The following is a 14,527-nucleotide window of genomic DNA, read 5'->3' as shown; positions in this document are numbered from 1 at the left end:
ATCTCTGCGTTTCACTCTCCCATTGAAATCAATGGGCTCCGCCGCTATAGGCTTTCAATGGAGCAACTCCGCCATTGAAGTCAATGGGGAAATCACAATTTTCACATTTGCCCATACTCCATCTGGTTGATCGGAGAGGGCTGGAAATGGCCATGCAGTCATGCCGGAACAGTGACTACCTGCGACCAAAATCCCAGCCCTCTGGTACTCACAGAACCGGAGATATGGGCTTACACTTTTCACACTTTCGGACTTAGCCGTTTGAAAGCCACGCGGCTTTCCACCATTAGAATCAATATGGCCGGCGCCTGCATAGGAAATGCATGGGCCGGCGCCGCCATATTCAACCTCCGCTTCCATTAGAATCAATGGTGTGACCCTCGAGGCGAGCGCGACCCTTTACGGGGGTCCTTCATTTTCGGACCCGGTGGTGGTCGAGTGTGGGGGTTCCTAGGGTCTAAGGGCAAAAATAATTTTATTCCTGTGTGCCCTAGAACCTAAGTTTCCCACGCCAATTGTGATTGAACTTGACCTAATGTGATCAAAGCTCTTTGTTAGATATTGTATCCGCTTCTGCGGTCTGCGGTTTGGATGGCTGCCAACCCATTCCTGGAGGTCGGCGTCGAGGAATCCCCATTGAAATGAATGGCTTCATTGACTTACAATGGGGAACCGCTGCTCCTCCTCTCGGGCGGCAACCTATGGGGAGCTGCAAAATGGGGCCTGCAAAGGCGGGAAAATGGAACAAAGGGCTATAATCACTCCTAAACTATTAGCCCTTTCCCTCCCGCATCTATCCCAGTGTATGTGTTGGTGCAGACACTGGAATGGGAACAATACACATTTACAGGGGAATACACATTTGGGTGCGGAAGCAGGGTAAAAACACATTACTGGACCGCAGTCCAGTTAACCCCTTGCTTCCCAAGTGAGAGCAGGGGGTGGCCAAATGGGTGTAACCCCTTTTATACCGGGCCAAACCCCCTCTCCCATGACAGTGATCCCAATTAATTTGGAAATGATTTTAATGTTTGGTATTGTAAGTGCCCATCCTACTTGTCTAACTATTCTACATCATGATTCTTGCAGTACAAACAGACAAAAGTACACTTTAAACATAATCCTCTATATATTTAGTTCGGTTTCCATATGTAATGCACACATTATAAATAATTTCAGTTAAAAAAAAAATCAGATAAGGGAGCTACAGTAGTGAATTGTCCGTTTTAATATCGAAATTGAAGAGTTTAATAGTTGTCAGAATTTTTTATTTTTTTTTGCACTAAATCTATACTTGGGTCATATGTGTCCGTTGCAGTTCCCATTGTGGGAGAAAGGACTAATGTTGTTTATTGTATGATTGGGACATCTGCACTCATTGAATGTGTTTTTTTTAGATATGCTAGACACCCATGGAATCACCCCTTCAACAGAGACTTTCATACCCCTTGTCAAAAAGTCATTGTTCTGAGTTTCTGAAAAGGAAGACATGGTAAATGAAGAACAGCCAACTTTTGTGGGCTATGTAGGCTGCAGATTATTTTGCCTTTGTTAGGTCTCATTACTGAATGCACAAAAAAAAAGCTGGTGTCCGTTTAATGCACAGGAGGCAAATGAGAACAGATAGGACATGATCTAATAAAATGTTTTATCAACATGAAAGAAACAATTGATTCTGTTTCCAGGGTGATATAAAACACTTATAGCTATTTATTTTACACAGAGATACATAATAGTGAATGGTTGGAAGCACACAAAAATAGAGAGAAACCGTGTTAGATAAATTATTAGGACGATTGGAGCTATTTGCTACACATGTGTGAATGTGTACAATGATGCTAAAAATGTAGTAACTGTGTTTGATTTTAAAGTCACGCAATATATACTATTAGATGAATCACTTGGAGCCTAATTCAGTTTTCAATATAAAACCAAACTAAAAAAATTACCCATTCTCTTTGGTGTGATCTTCACTTATAACAACTATACCACTTAAACTTTACACAATGTCTAACCCATTCTAACACACTATAACCACTCCTAGATAGTTCAACTCAGTAGGCCTCTCCATGGAAGAGCATCAAACGCCTTACTGAAATCTAGAAAGGGCATCTTCAACTTAATCAATCAGATTTGTCTGACATGCTTTACCCCAGTAAATACATGCTACCTAGGATATTGTCAGCTGTTTTATTCCATATTGTCCTCTACTCTTCAGCATTTCCCCCCTTAATTTCCCCACTGCTGAGGTCACACATACTGTCAACCTATTGGTAATAACCTTTTCCACTTTTGTACATCTGCCCTCCTGCAGCCCTTTGTCACATTACCCATTAATAGTGACTGGTTGAATAGATTGTTTAATGCCGGATAGTTCGTATTTATTGTTAATGGTCACTCATCTCTACCTTCAATTGTGAAGACTGAGCAAAAACAATTTAGGATATTTTCTGTGTCCTTCTGTGTATTCACCCTCTTCTGGTTGTTAGGCCTCCTTAGGTTTTTCTACTTTCTCTTAATACTGCTTTCTCGTCCTCATTTATTATTTGGCTATTTTATCATAACTATTTAGAAACAAGGGAAAAACAGGGGGATGGGGAAGGGAAGAATACTCTCGCTACAGCTAGACTATAGGTGCTACAATCAGGGGTAATGGCTAAACAGTCAAACAAAGAGAAAAGAAACCCCTATAATGAGAGCACTCACAATGGCTAGGATAGTTAAACACCAGATGAAGGACACCTAATTAAACAGTTCTAAATGTAATGCTGAATAAATTAAAATAACTTTTATTAAGAAATCAGATAAAATAAAGTCAATAATAAGATATGCCTAACGGGAAGGCATAACTATGACAAATAAGCAAATTAAAATGATTACGGTGAATATATTCCAGGTTAAATAACCCCACTTAATGTATAACAGTGAGCGTTGGTGATCACACTGGGATCAGGTAAAGTCACTAGGACTAAAGGTAAGTATGTAGGATCCTAGGGAGGAATTGCTATATGACAGCAATATGCTATGCTGCTCTTTGAGCCAGAATACATATGCAATAACTAAGCAAACGATGATTAAATGACCATACATCAGAATAGATTGTCAGTTAGGTAAAATGTCTATATCTTATGCCTGCAAGCAAGTATGTGGTCCTGGTGTTAACCCCATAGTGGTATATAAGGTCCACCTGTATATGTATCCGTAACTGATCTAAATAACCAATGGGATCTGTTCCTTCACCCTAGGTGATCACTGTCCTAAGTTCCATACAAATATAAATGAACTCCCTGGATTGTATGCGACTGGACAGAGTAACAGGCTGAACAAACGTCTGATACAGTGTCTCCAAATCACAGTTCTAAATTTCTAATAGAGTCCGTAATTACCAAGGTGCTAGGAGCACCAATAACTCTCTCCCAAATGTGCAGATTTGTTCAGTCATTCTCAGTGTCTGCACTAAAAAACACAGGGAGGGATGGATAGGAGTGAGCACAATGTTAGGATTAAGTAACTGGACAAAGTGACAGGCTTAAGGGCGTCTGACACTATGTGGTCTATGCATTAAGCAGCGGAAAAATGCATTCGCCAGAGTTTGAATTCGCCATGTTTTTGGCGTGTTAACCTCGCTGTATGCAGGAAGGGCCTAATCCCTGGCGAATTAATGCGCCACCACCATTTGAAATAATGGCGAGTAACCTGTGGCGAGACAGGCTGCCTGGCGAGAAGCTGCCGAGAAGCCATCCCCTGCCGAGATGTGTCTGCAGCAGAGAGAGATCCGCTGCTCTCTCGGCGCAAACATCGCCACATTAAAAATTATTTTAAATACAATTTTATTCATAGTGTACATGTGCAGGGTGTCTCCGGAGCTGAACCGCTTTGATTTTAGGTCCGGGGACCCCCTGCTTCCTGAGATACAGGCCCCGTTATGAGGTGCCTGGTATCCCTGGGAGCCCCGGGTCAGACCCACATGTGTCTGAGGGGACTTGGGTGGTTCTCATGGGGGGTCTGGGGACCGACGGGTGGGCACTACGGGTCCGCGGTTCCCCCACAGATGTGGGACCACCGGTTCTTCCCCGCAGACTACGGGTCCGCAGTGCCCCCACAGATGTGGGGCCACTGTTTCTTCCCCGCAGGTGTCCCCCATGGACCCACCAGCCTGGTACCCATGAGATACCCGAGGATACCGCAGGTGGTCTCCAGAGGTCTCACACAGCACCAAAAGGAACAAACCCTGAATGTAAAATAAATAAACCTGACCTATACATTCAATACATCAATCCTCCCCCCCCCAACACCTACAGTACAATAATGTGCAAAATAACTATTATCCAGATATGGATAATAGATTATTTGCCCATTATTAAACACATTAACTAGCATATTAAAATAAATAAAGTTCTACTGACCTCATCAATAAGAAGCCCCCGTCGCCAGCAAAATCCTTGACCTCCGTTGCCCACAAAATACATAGCCAATACATTGCAATTACATTCAGATATCAATTAACCCCTTAATCACCTTATCGGATAATAACCACAAAGGTAATTAAGGGGTTAAGCCACCCTGGCCCGATAGCCACCCTTCACCCATTCATTTGTACAGTGGCTTCATCATGCAACTATATAATATACACATACATATATATATTATATATATATATAATCTGGTCTGTAACTGTTTCATACAGTACGCCCATAATATATATTTTCTTTAACTGTGCATGCAATGTCTTGTATATAATGTATACCCTGTTCATTTATGTAACTGTATTTGTAACCATGTATTATTTGTTTTACTCTGTGCCCAGGACATACTTGAAAACGAGAGGTAACTCTCAATGTATTACTTCCTGGTAAAATATTTTATAAATAAATAAATAAATAAATAATATATAAATATATATATATATATATATATATATATATATATATATATATACAGTGTTCGACAAATCACCCAAAAATCTACTCGCCCAACCAAAAAATCTACTCGCCACCTAGTCCCGCCCCCAACCCCACCCCTAACCCCACCCTAGTCCCGCCCCCAAACCCCGCTTTAAAATAAAATATATAAATAAAATACATTTAATAAATTCCTAGCCAGAACAACATTTGTTTTTGACATAAATGAATTTATTGTATTACATTATACTACAATTAGTCCTTGTTACGTGTGTGTGTGTGTGTGTGTGTGTGTGTGTGTGTGTGTGTGTGTGTGTGTGTGTGTGTGTGTGTGTGTGTGTGTGTGTGTGTGTGTGTGTGTGTGTGTGTGTGAATGTTCCTGCACCCCTTAACCAGTGTCTGGACGTCCCCGCTTCACAATATCTAAAGCAGCAATCCCGCCTGGGATCTTACCTGATCCGCAGTCCCTCAATGTCCAGGTACCCTCATTCCCGCAATGTTTTACATTGGAGGGGGGGTGTTCCCTACCTGTCTTCTGGGTTAGGGGGGGTTCCGATGTCTTCCGTGTGAAGCTCGAGTCAGATCTGGAAGAAAGCAGTATAGGTTATTGCGGTGTAGTATAGGGCTGTTAAGATATATAGGGTAAATAAGAGATCCAGAGTGTGAGAGAAAGAGACACAGACAGAGACACAGAGACACGGAGAGAGAGACAGAGAGAGAGACAGAGAGAGACAGAGAGGGACACAGAGAGGGACACAGAGAGAGAGAGAGACAGAGAGAGAGACAGAGAGAGAGACAGAGAGACAGAGACAGAGAGAGACAGAGACACAGAGAGACACAGAGAGAGGAGGGAGAGGGAGAGGGAGAGAGGGAGGGGGAGAGGGGGAGGGGTATAGAGACACACACACACAGAGACACACACACACACACACACACACACACACACACACACACACACACACACACACACACACACACACACACACACACACACAGAGAGAGAGAGAGAGAGAGAGAGAGAGAGAGAGAGAGAGAGAGAGAGAGAGAGAGATATGAGACACACAGAGAAAGAGAGACACACAGAGAAAGAGAGACACACAGAGAAAGAGAGACACACAGAGAAAGAGAGACACACAGAGAAAGAGAGACACAGACCGAGAGAGACACAGAGAGATAGAGAGAACACACACAGAGAGAATGAGAGACAAAGACAGAGAGAGTGCGGCAGAGAGAGGGCGGCAGAGAGAGGGTGGCAGGGAGAGGGCGGCAGGGAAAGGGCGACAGGGAGAGGGTGAGGGCGATAGGGAGAGGGTGACACAGGGAGAGGGCGACAGGGAAAGGGTGAGGGCGACAGGGAGAGGGTGAGGGCGACAGGGAGAGGGTGACACAGGGAGAGGGCGACAGGGAAAGGGTGAGGGTGACACAGGGAGAGGGTGAAACAGGGAGAGGGTGACACAGGGAGAGGGTGACACCGGGAGAGGGTGACACCGGGAGAGGGTGACACCGGGAGAGGGTGACACAGGGAGAGGGTGACACAGGGAGAGGGTGACACCAGGAGAGGGTGACACCGGGAGAGGGTGACACAGGGAGATTGTGACACACACTCACAGACACACACAAACACTCACAGACACACACAAACACTCGCAGACACACACACTCACTCAAACACTCACAGACACAAACACTCAGACACATACACTCACAGACACATACACTCACAGACACATACACTCACAGACACATACACTCACAGACACATACACTCAAAGACACATACACTCACAGACACATACACTCACAGACTCAAACACACACAAACACTCACAGACACACTCACAGACACACAAACTCTCACTCACACAAACACTCACTCACACAAACACTCACTCACACAACCACTCACTCACACAAACACTCACTCACACATACACTCAAAGACACATACACTCAAAGACACATACACTCACAGACACATACACTCACAGACACATACAGACACACACACACACTCACACAAACACTCACAGACACAAACACTCAAAGACATAAACACTCACAGACACATACACTCACACACAGATACACACACAGATACACACACAGACAGACACACACACAGACCACACACAGACACACACACACTCACAGACACGCCCACTCACAGACACAAACACACACTCACACCCACACTCACAGACACCCACACTCACAGACACACAAATACACACACTCACACCCACCCACACTCAGACACACTCACAGACACCCACACTCACAGACACCCACACTCACAGACACCCTCATAGACACTCACCCACACTCACAGACACCCACACACAAACACTCACACACACCCACTCTCACAGACACTGGGTTGGTATTCATTGGAAGGGAGGGGGCCTACCTGTTCCTCCAGGGCCTGCTTGTCCTCCACATGCTGCTCCACATGCCAGGGGATCGGGCAGGAGTTGCGGGAGGATGGGGGGGCCAGCGGGAGGATGGGGGGGCCAGCGGGAGGATTGGGGGGCCAGCGGGAGGATCGGGGGGCCAACGGGAGGATCGGGGGGTCAGCGGTAGGATGGGGGGGGGCCAGCGGGAGGATCGGGAGTCAGCGCGAGGATCGGGGGGCCAGCGGGAGGATCGGGGGGGTCAGCGGGAGGATCGGGGGGTCAGTGGGAGGATGGGGGGGCCAGCGCGAGGATCGGGGGGCTAGCGGGAGGATCGGGGACCAGCGGGGGGACAGCCGGACAGGCGCACGGCCACCAACCTCCCCGATGGGAAACGTGGCAAGCCGCGCGTGCGGGAGAGGGCGACAGGGAAAGGGTGAGGGTGACACAGGGAGAGGGTGACACAGGGAGAGGGTGACACAGGGAGAGGGTGACACCGGGAGAGGGTGACACCGGGAGAGGGTGACACCGGGAGAGGGTGACACCAGGAGAGAGTGACACCGGGAGAGGGTGACACAGGGAGATTGTGACACACACTCACAGACACACACAAACACTCACAGACACACACAAACACTCACAGACACACACACTCACTCAAACACTCACAGACACAAACACTCAGACACATACACTCACAGACACATACACTCACAGACACATACACTCACAGACACATACACTCAAAGACACATACACTCACAGACACATACACTCACAGACTCAAACACACACAAACACTCACAGACACACTCACAGACACACAAACTCTCACTCACACAAACACTCACTCACACAAACACTCACTCACACAACCACTCACTCACACAAACACTCACTCACACATACACTCAAAGACACATACACTCAAAGACACATACACTCACAGACACATACACTCACAGACACATACAGACACACACACTCACACAAACACTCACAGACACAAACACTCAAAGACATAAACACTCACAGACACATACACTCACACACAGATACACACACAGATACACACACAGACAGACACACACACAGACCACACACAGACACACACACACTCACAGACACGCCCACTCACAGACACAAACACACACTCACACCCACACTCACAGACACCCACACTCACAGACACACAAATACACACACTCACACCCACCCACACTCAGACACACTCACAGACACCCACACTCACAGACACCCACACTCACAGACACCCTCATAGACACTCACCCACACTCACAGACACCCACACACAAACACTCACACACACCCACTCTCACAGACACTGGGTTGGTATTCATTGGAAGGGAGGGGGCCTACCTGTTCCTCCAGGGCCTGCTTGTCCTCCACATGCTGCTCCACATGCCAGGGGATCGGGCAGGAGTTGCGGGAGGATGGGGGGGCCAGCGGGAGGATGTGGGGGCCAGCGGGAGGATTGGGGGGCCAGCGGGAGGATCGGGGGGCCAACGGGAGGATCGGGGGGTCAGCGGTAGGATGGGGGGGGGCAGCGGGAGGATCGGGAGTCAGCGCGAGGATGGGGGGGCCAGCGCGAGAATCGGGGGGCCAGCGGGAGGATCGGGGGGGTCAGCGGGAGGATCGGGGGGTCAGTGGGAGGATGGGGGGGCCAGCGCGAGGATCGGGGGGCTAGCGGGAGGATCGGGGACCAGCGGGGGGACAGCCGGACAGGCGCACGGCCACCAACCTCCCCGATGGGAAACGTGGCAAGCCGCGCGTGCACCCAGGCTGCAGCCAGGAGGGGGGAACAGCCGCACGGGCCACACCAACCTTCCCGATGGGAAACGTGGCCGGGAACATTGCCAACCCCCCCCCCCCCTCTAGCGTGTGCGCACGCGCACCCCCCTCCCTCTACCTCCCGCCAGGCTGCTTCCCTTCTTCCCCGCTCCTATTACCCTGCCCGCGCGGGTGCCAAAGGAGCATGGGACGGAGGGGAAGCGCCTACCTTGTCTTCCAGCCCTGGGCAGCAGCAGCCACGGGGACCCCCCCCCCCCAGCCTACATCCGGGGACCCCCCCTCCCAGCCTACATCCGGGGACCTGAGGGGACCCAGAGCTGCCAGCCGGCCCTCTTCCTCCAATCAGGGAGGGAGATTACTTATTTATTTATTTTTAAAAAAATTGGCGCGAACGGAGGAAATTTGAGCGCGAACGGAGGAAATTTGAGTGCGAACGGGGGAAATGTAAAAAAAAACACGTGTTCTGCTTGGGCCAATATTTACTCGCCCGGGGGTTAAATCCACACGCCCCGGGCGTGTAAATGTATAGGATTGTCGAACACTGTATATATATATATATATATATATATATATATATATGTATGTATGTATGTATGTATGTATGTATGTATGTATGTATGTATGTATGTATGTATGTATATATATATATATATATATATATATATATATATATATATATATACACACATGATGAACCAATATACAAATAAATGTAGAAGGGCTATCAAAAACATGCTCTACTACAAATACCACTTCTCCATACAGACACAGTACAATAAAATCATATTTCCTAACAAAAATCCAATCTCATTTTCCAATCAAAAGCCTCAAATGCCACTCAAAACTTTGCATTTACATTGTATACATGATGCATACAATCTATGCACCATGAACACTCTGCCAATGAATGTTAACAATAACATATTCCAAACAAAATACCAATACATCCAAACAAGTATACTATTTAAACCAATCAAGTAACCATAAATCAATTAGCATTCATTAATTAAATCACTAAACAATTTAAATTCCATCCCTAACAATTAAACAATTAACTCTTTCAATCGTTAAACAGAACAAGTTACCATCAGACAACATATAAGTACCAAAAAGAATACAATATACAAAAGCAAGCCTCACCATGACCTAAAGTACACCATACAAGACCAACAATTACATCTATCTAATTTTTAAATACATTACACACACATTTATGCATAGCAGCATAAGCCAAAACATTTTAAACACAGCAAAACAAGCTTTTAAAACAACATAATTTCTTACCCAGTTCCGACCAGCAGCGAAAATAACACAATAACAGCACATCATATTGTATAGCAACACAACACAGAGTATCATACTTTCACAGTGCAACATCATCAGTATGCACAACGATATATATGCCAAGATGGTGGCGCCCTGTAGCTGATGTCGCCGGGAGCCCCCGGTGACGCGATCACCCCTGCAACTGCCCTCACGCTGTCGCAGGTAAGAGAGAGAGAACTGGATGTCTGGGGAGCCAGAGGGGACCTGGCTATATTCTCCCCCTGGTGGAAATACCAACGTACCTGCTTGGAGGGCATCACAACATAAAGTTACACAATCAAAATGCAGTGCATAATAGGTATAACTTAACATATGTACTCTACCATCACTGATACATGGCATATCACACACAGTAATACCCGAGGCCCGTTGAGTGTTTGCTGTATGCCGAGACCAAGCGTGGGGTGCCCTTAACTGATCATGTGGGGGTACCTCACTTTGACGTTTGTGAGCCTCCGCCAAGATAATCTCTTGGAGAGCATGCTCTGGGGTAACAATCACAGGGTCCTTACTACTTCCTCCCCCTGGTGGACGGAATAGTACAGTGTCCTTGGCCAGACCTTTACTCGGCCATCCGCGGCATGGATGCGGTATGCCAGGAGGCCTTGACCCTTTCCGTGGTCCACCACATGGTGAATGGAGCGCTCCTTTTTGGGCTTAAAGGAGGCAAATTTCACGGTATCACTCACAACACATTCCTTGACCCTAAGAACTTGGGAGGCTTCCATTGGGAAGCGAGCAAATAACAATGTCTCTGTACTCAAAGTCTCTGTACTCAAAGTCTTTGTTACATCCTGCAGGGGGTAAAGGGTTGATACCTTACCACTGCGGTGATTCATGGTGGCCAACAGGTCCTCGGGGACGCTGTCAGTTCCCACCTCGGCTGTCTTGGGACCTGTCCCCGGCACTTCTGGGGCAGTCCACTCACTATCTTGAAACTCGGGAGTGTTGGATCCCAGTCCTGGGACCATTTGGGTTGGAGCGCACGGGCTCACACTCAGTTCAGTTATGGTAGCGGTTATGGTGTCATCCGGGCCCACCATCAGGTCATGAGCCTTAGTTGGGGCCTTTTCCACGACCGCCTCCATCGGAGCCTGTGAGGAGTAAGGAGGTTCCTCACCACTCCGCTGGCTTGCAATGGGTTCCTCTTCCTCCGGTCCCGTCTCCGGATGTCCCTCCGACACACTGGGAGTCGCCATGGCTGTGGGACTCTTCCGCGGCTCTGGCCGCACTAGCGCTTGCTGCCGAGGGATGTCGATGTGCAGTGGGCCCAAGTCACAGGTAAGCCGCTCTGCCTCTGCTGCACCGCTGTAGTGGCCCACCGGTAGGCGCATCACCACTGATGGTTGGCTGCTGTCATCAGTAGACAAGGATGGGGGTAGGGACACCTCCGCAGGGGAACAGCGTCGGGGCACCTCGCATTCACTGGCGGCAATCGGCATGAACCGGTCCTGCTCCGGCGGTACCAGTGGTAGCGATCCCCCTTCTCCCTGGGCAGTCACCTTACCCTTCGTTGATTCCGTCATCTGTGATTCCGTCATCTGTGGTTCCATCATCTGGGGTTCTGGTTTTGGAACCAGATCTGGAGCCATCTCTGTCATGGGGGCTTGGTACTCCTCAAGCGTAGGCAGAAAAGGGCTAGACACAAGATGGTTTGCTCCATTCTCAAAGAAAATAGCTCCCCAAACAAGTTCTTTTCCCAGGAATACACAATCAGGGCCCAAACACCTCAAGCTGGTGATCCCATCTGTGGATACTTCCAGGAACCCTTTAGGCAACGAATAATAAGCAAAGTCCATATCGCCTTTCCTCACTTTATGCAGACCCGGGCACAAAAGAAATGGTTGACTTACTTTCCTCGCTCGCCATGCCCCTGTGAGCCTAGGTTGTGGTTTGCTGTATCCTGTATCTTTCTTAGGGGGAACAGACATTGCTACTGACAGTTCACTGTGCTCACTCCCCCTGGTGGATTTTAGAGGAGGGGCGGCACACTCTTTCAAGGGGTGTTTCTGGCTCTGCGCTGAGTCACTCACATCACAGGGGAGGGGCTCTGATTTTTGCGCCAAACCCGGACAGATTTTTGCAACACTTTTCTGTGCAGGCTGGCAGTCAGCAGCACGTGCGCTTTCCTGACTTGGCGGGAGATGCCATTTTAGGCGTGACTCGCTTTTGGCATTCCCTGATGAGAAAACCTCCATTTTGTGCACAGTCCCATTAACTACGCTAGGGCTTTCTGCATATACAAGGAGATAGCCTTCTGGTGGGGCACCTGGGGCTGATAAAGTCCAAGGGCCATTTTCCCTGCATAAATCCTGACCCGCCGCTATCCATAGGCTACTCCACTGGACAGTGATGTCAAACCTTTGCTCTATCTGCTTCCACCCTTGGTCTAGGCCCAGGAGTTTCTTTAGGGCCTCCCAAATTTCAATCCCATCCACATGACTGAGAACGTTCCCTACTACCACCACGTGACTAGGCAGTACTTTGCGCCAGCAGGCCCAAGAATGGACCTCAGGGATTGAGGGTATGAACATGGTGGACAATTTGACACAAAAACAAAATAAGGCACCCCAGGTCTTATCTCAGCAGCGCCTCCAAATGTAACGGGTATTCCCCCCCACCCAATCGCATATAGTGTGTGTGTGTGGGGAACCTATATGTTACCTGGTGTGGTGCGTTATACCTGTCAGGCTCACAGGAGGCCTGAGCCTCCGCTAGTGAGAGCCTGGGGTGAATCTCTGGAACGTTCTCGTCGGTCAGCGCCTCCACCTATGTAGGATTCTATAGGAATGTAGGATTGGCCTAGCATAGGAACCCACCCAGAAACCACATACACTAGGGTTATGGCTGAAAGGTTTACAGAACGAGCAAATAACACAATAACATCACATCACATCATATTGTATAGCAACACAACACAGAGTATCATACTTTCACTATAAATTGCTGGTTGTCAGGGCAAGTCACTAGCCCTGAAGAAGTGCACGCATGTGCATGAAACATCGTTGGGAGATTATCCTGTTTTTAGAGCTGTCCGTTTGGTTGTGGAGGATATTGGCAGCAGTTGTGTAGGCTGTGGGGGGAAAGCAGAGGAAGAGGAGCAGCGATTTCGGTAGCACCGCAGCGTGTGACGTCACATCCACCAGGAAGTTCCGGTTTTCGTGCGACTCAACATCCATCCCCCACACGAGGCAATCCCTAAAGGAGCTCCAGTTATCATCAGAGAGGAGCACCTGAGCGATCTTCAGCTTTACTGCTTTTACCATCTACTGTCCTGTAAGTAGGGTTTCAATTTTATCCCTCTGGACTTAAGTGCTGTATCCTCCGGAACCCAGTATTTCTATGTTAATAAATAGCTTTTTGTTAGGATTATAGCCTTGCTAGTGTCTGTCTGTCATTGTGTGTTATGTTTGTCATGTGTGAGTTTTTAATGTTTTAATGTCAACTTTTTTGGCGTACTGCACCATTATCTGTTTGTTTTCTTCTCTTTTTTACATATTGCACTATCATTTGGTGTGAGCCGTTCATTGACCCCTTCACTGCCTATCTGTTCAAGGACACTTTTGGGACTTTTCAAGAGACGGTTTGGTTTTTATTCGGAGTTATTATTATTTAAAGGACTGATTTGGCGCCGGCAATTCTTTCTTTTCTCTATTCTTTCACAGTGCAACATCATCAGTATGCACAACGATATATATGCCACCCTCTGCCACTAGCTGGCAGCTATAATCTTGCCCCTAACTGGGCTATAACCTCCTTACACAGTATCCCCAAAGTCCTTGTACCCAAAGTCCCAAGAGTCCCACAACCCCACCCACGTGTGGAACAGCGCTGCCCACTAAGATGAAGTGTATAGGTGGTGCAATTGGTGACTTGGATAATACCTGCCCGGTGCTCTTGCTACCGGGTGCGCAGATGACCTTTGCTTGGAATCCGTTGCTCCAGGAGATGATCCAAGATGCCCCCGCCTCAACGGTGGGTGGCTCCCGCATGGAGTGATCCACCTTTATAATGTCTCTTATCTCTGCTAACGCAGAGAATGTATTACCTTCACAGCAATTGCCAGGATAGTCACGGTTCCTGGCTGGACCCTCACTT

The sequence above is a fragment of the Ascaphus truei genome, chromosome 1, assembly GCF_040206685.1.
Source record: "Ascaphus truei isolate aAscTru1 chromosome 1, aAscTru1.hap1, whole genome shotgun sequence".
Classification (NCBI taxonomy): Eukaryota; Metazoa; Chordata; class Amphibia; order Anura; family Ascaphidae; genus Ascaphus; species Ascaphus truei.
This window is presented reverse-complemented; position numbering follows the sequence as displayed.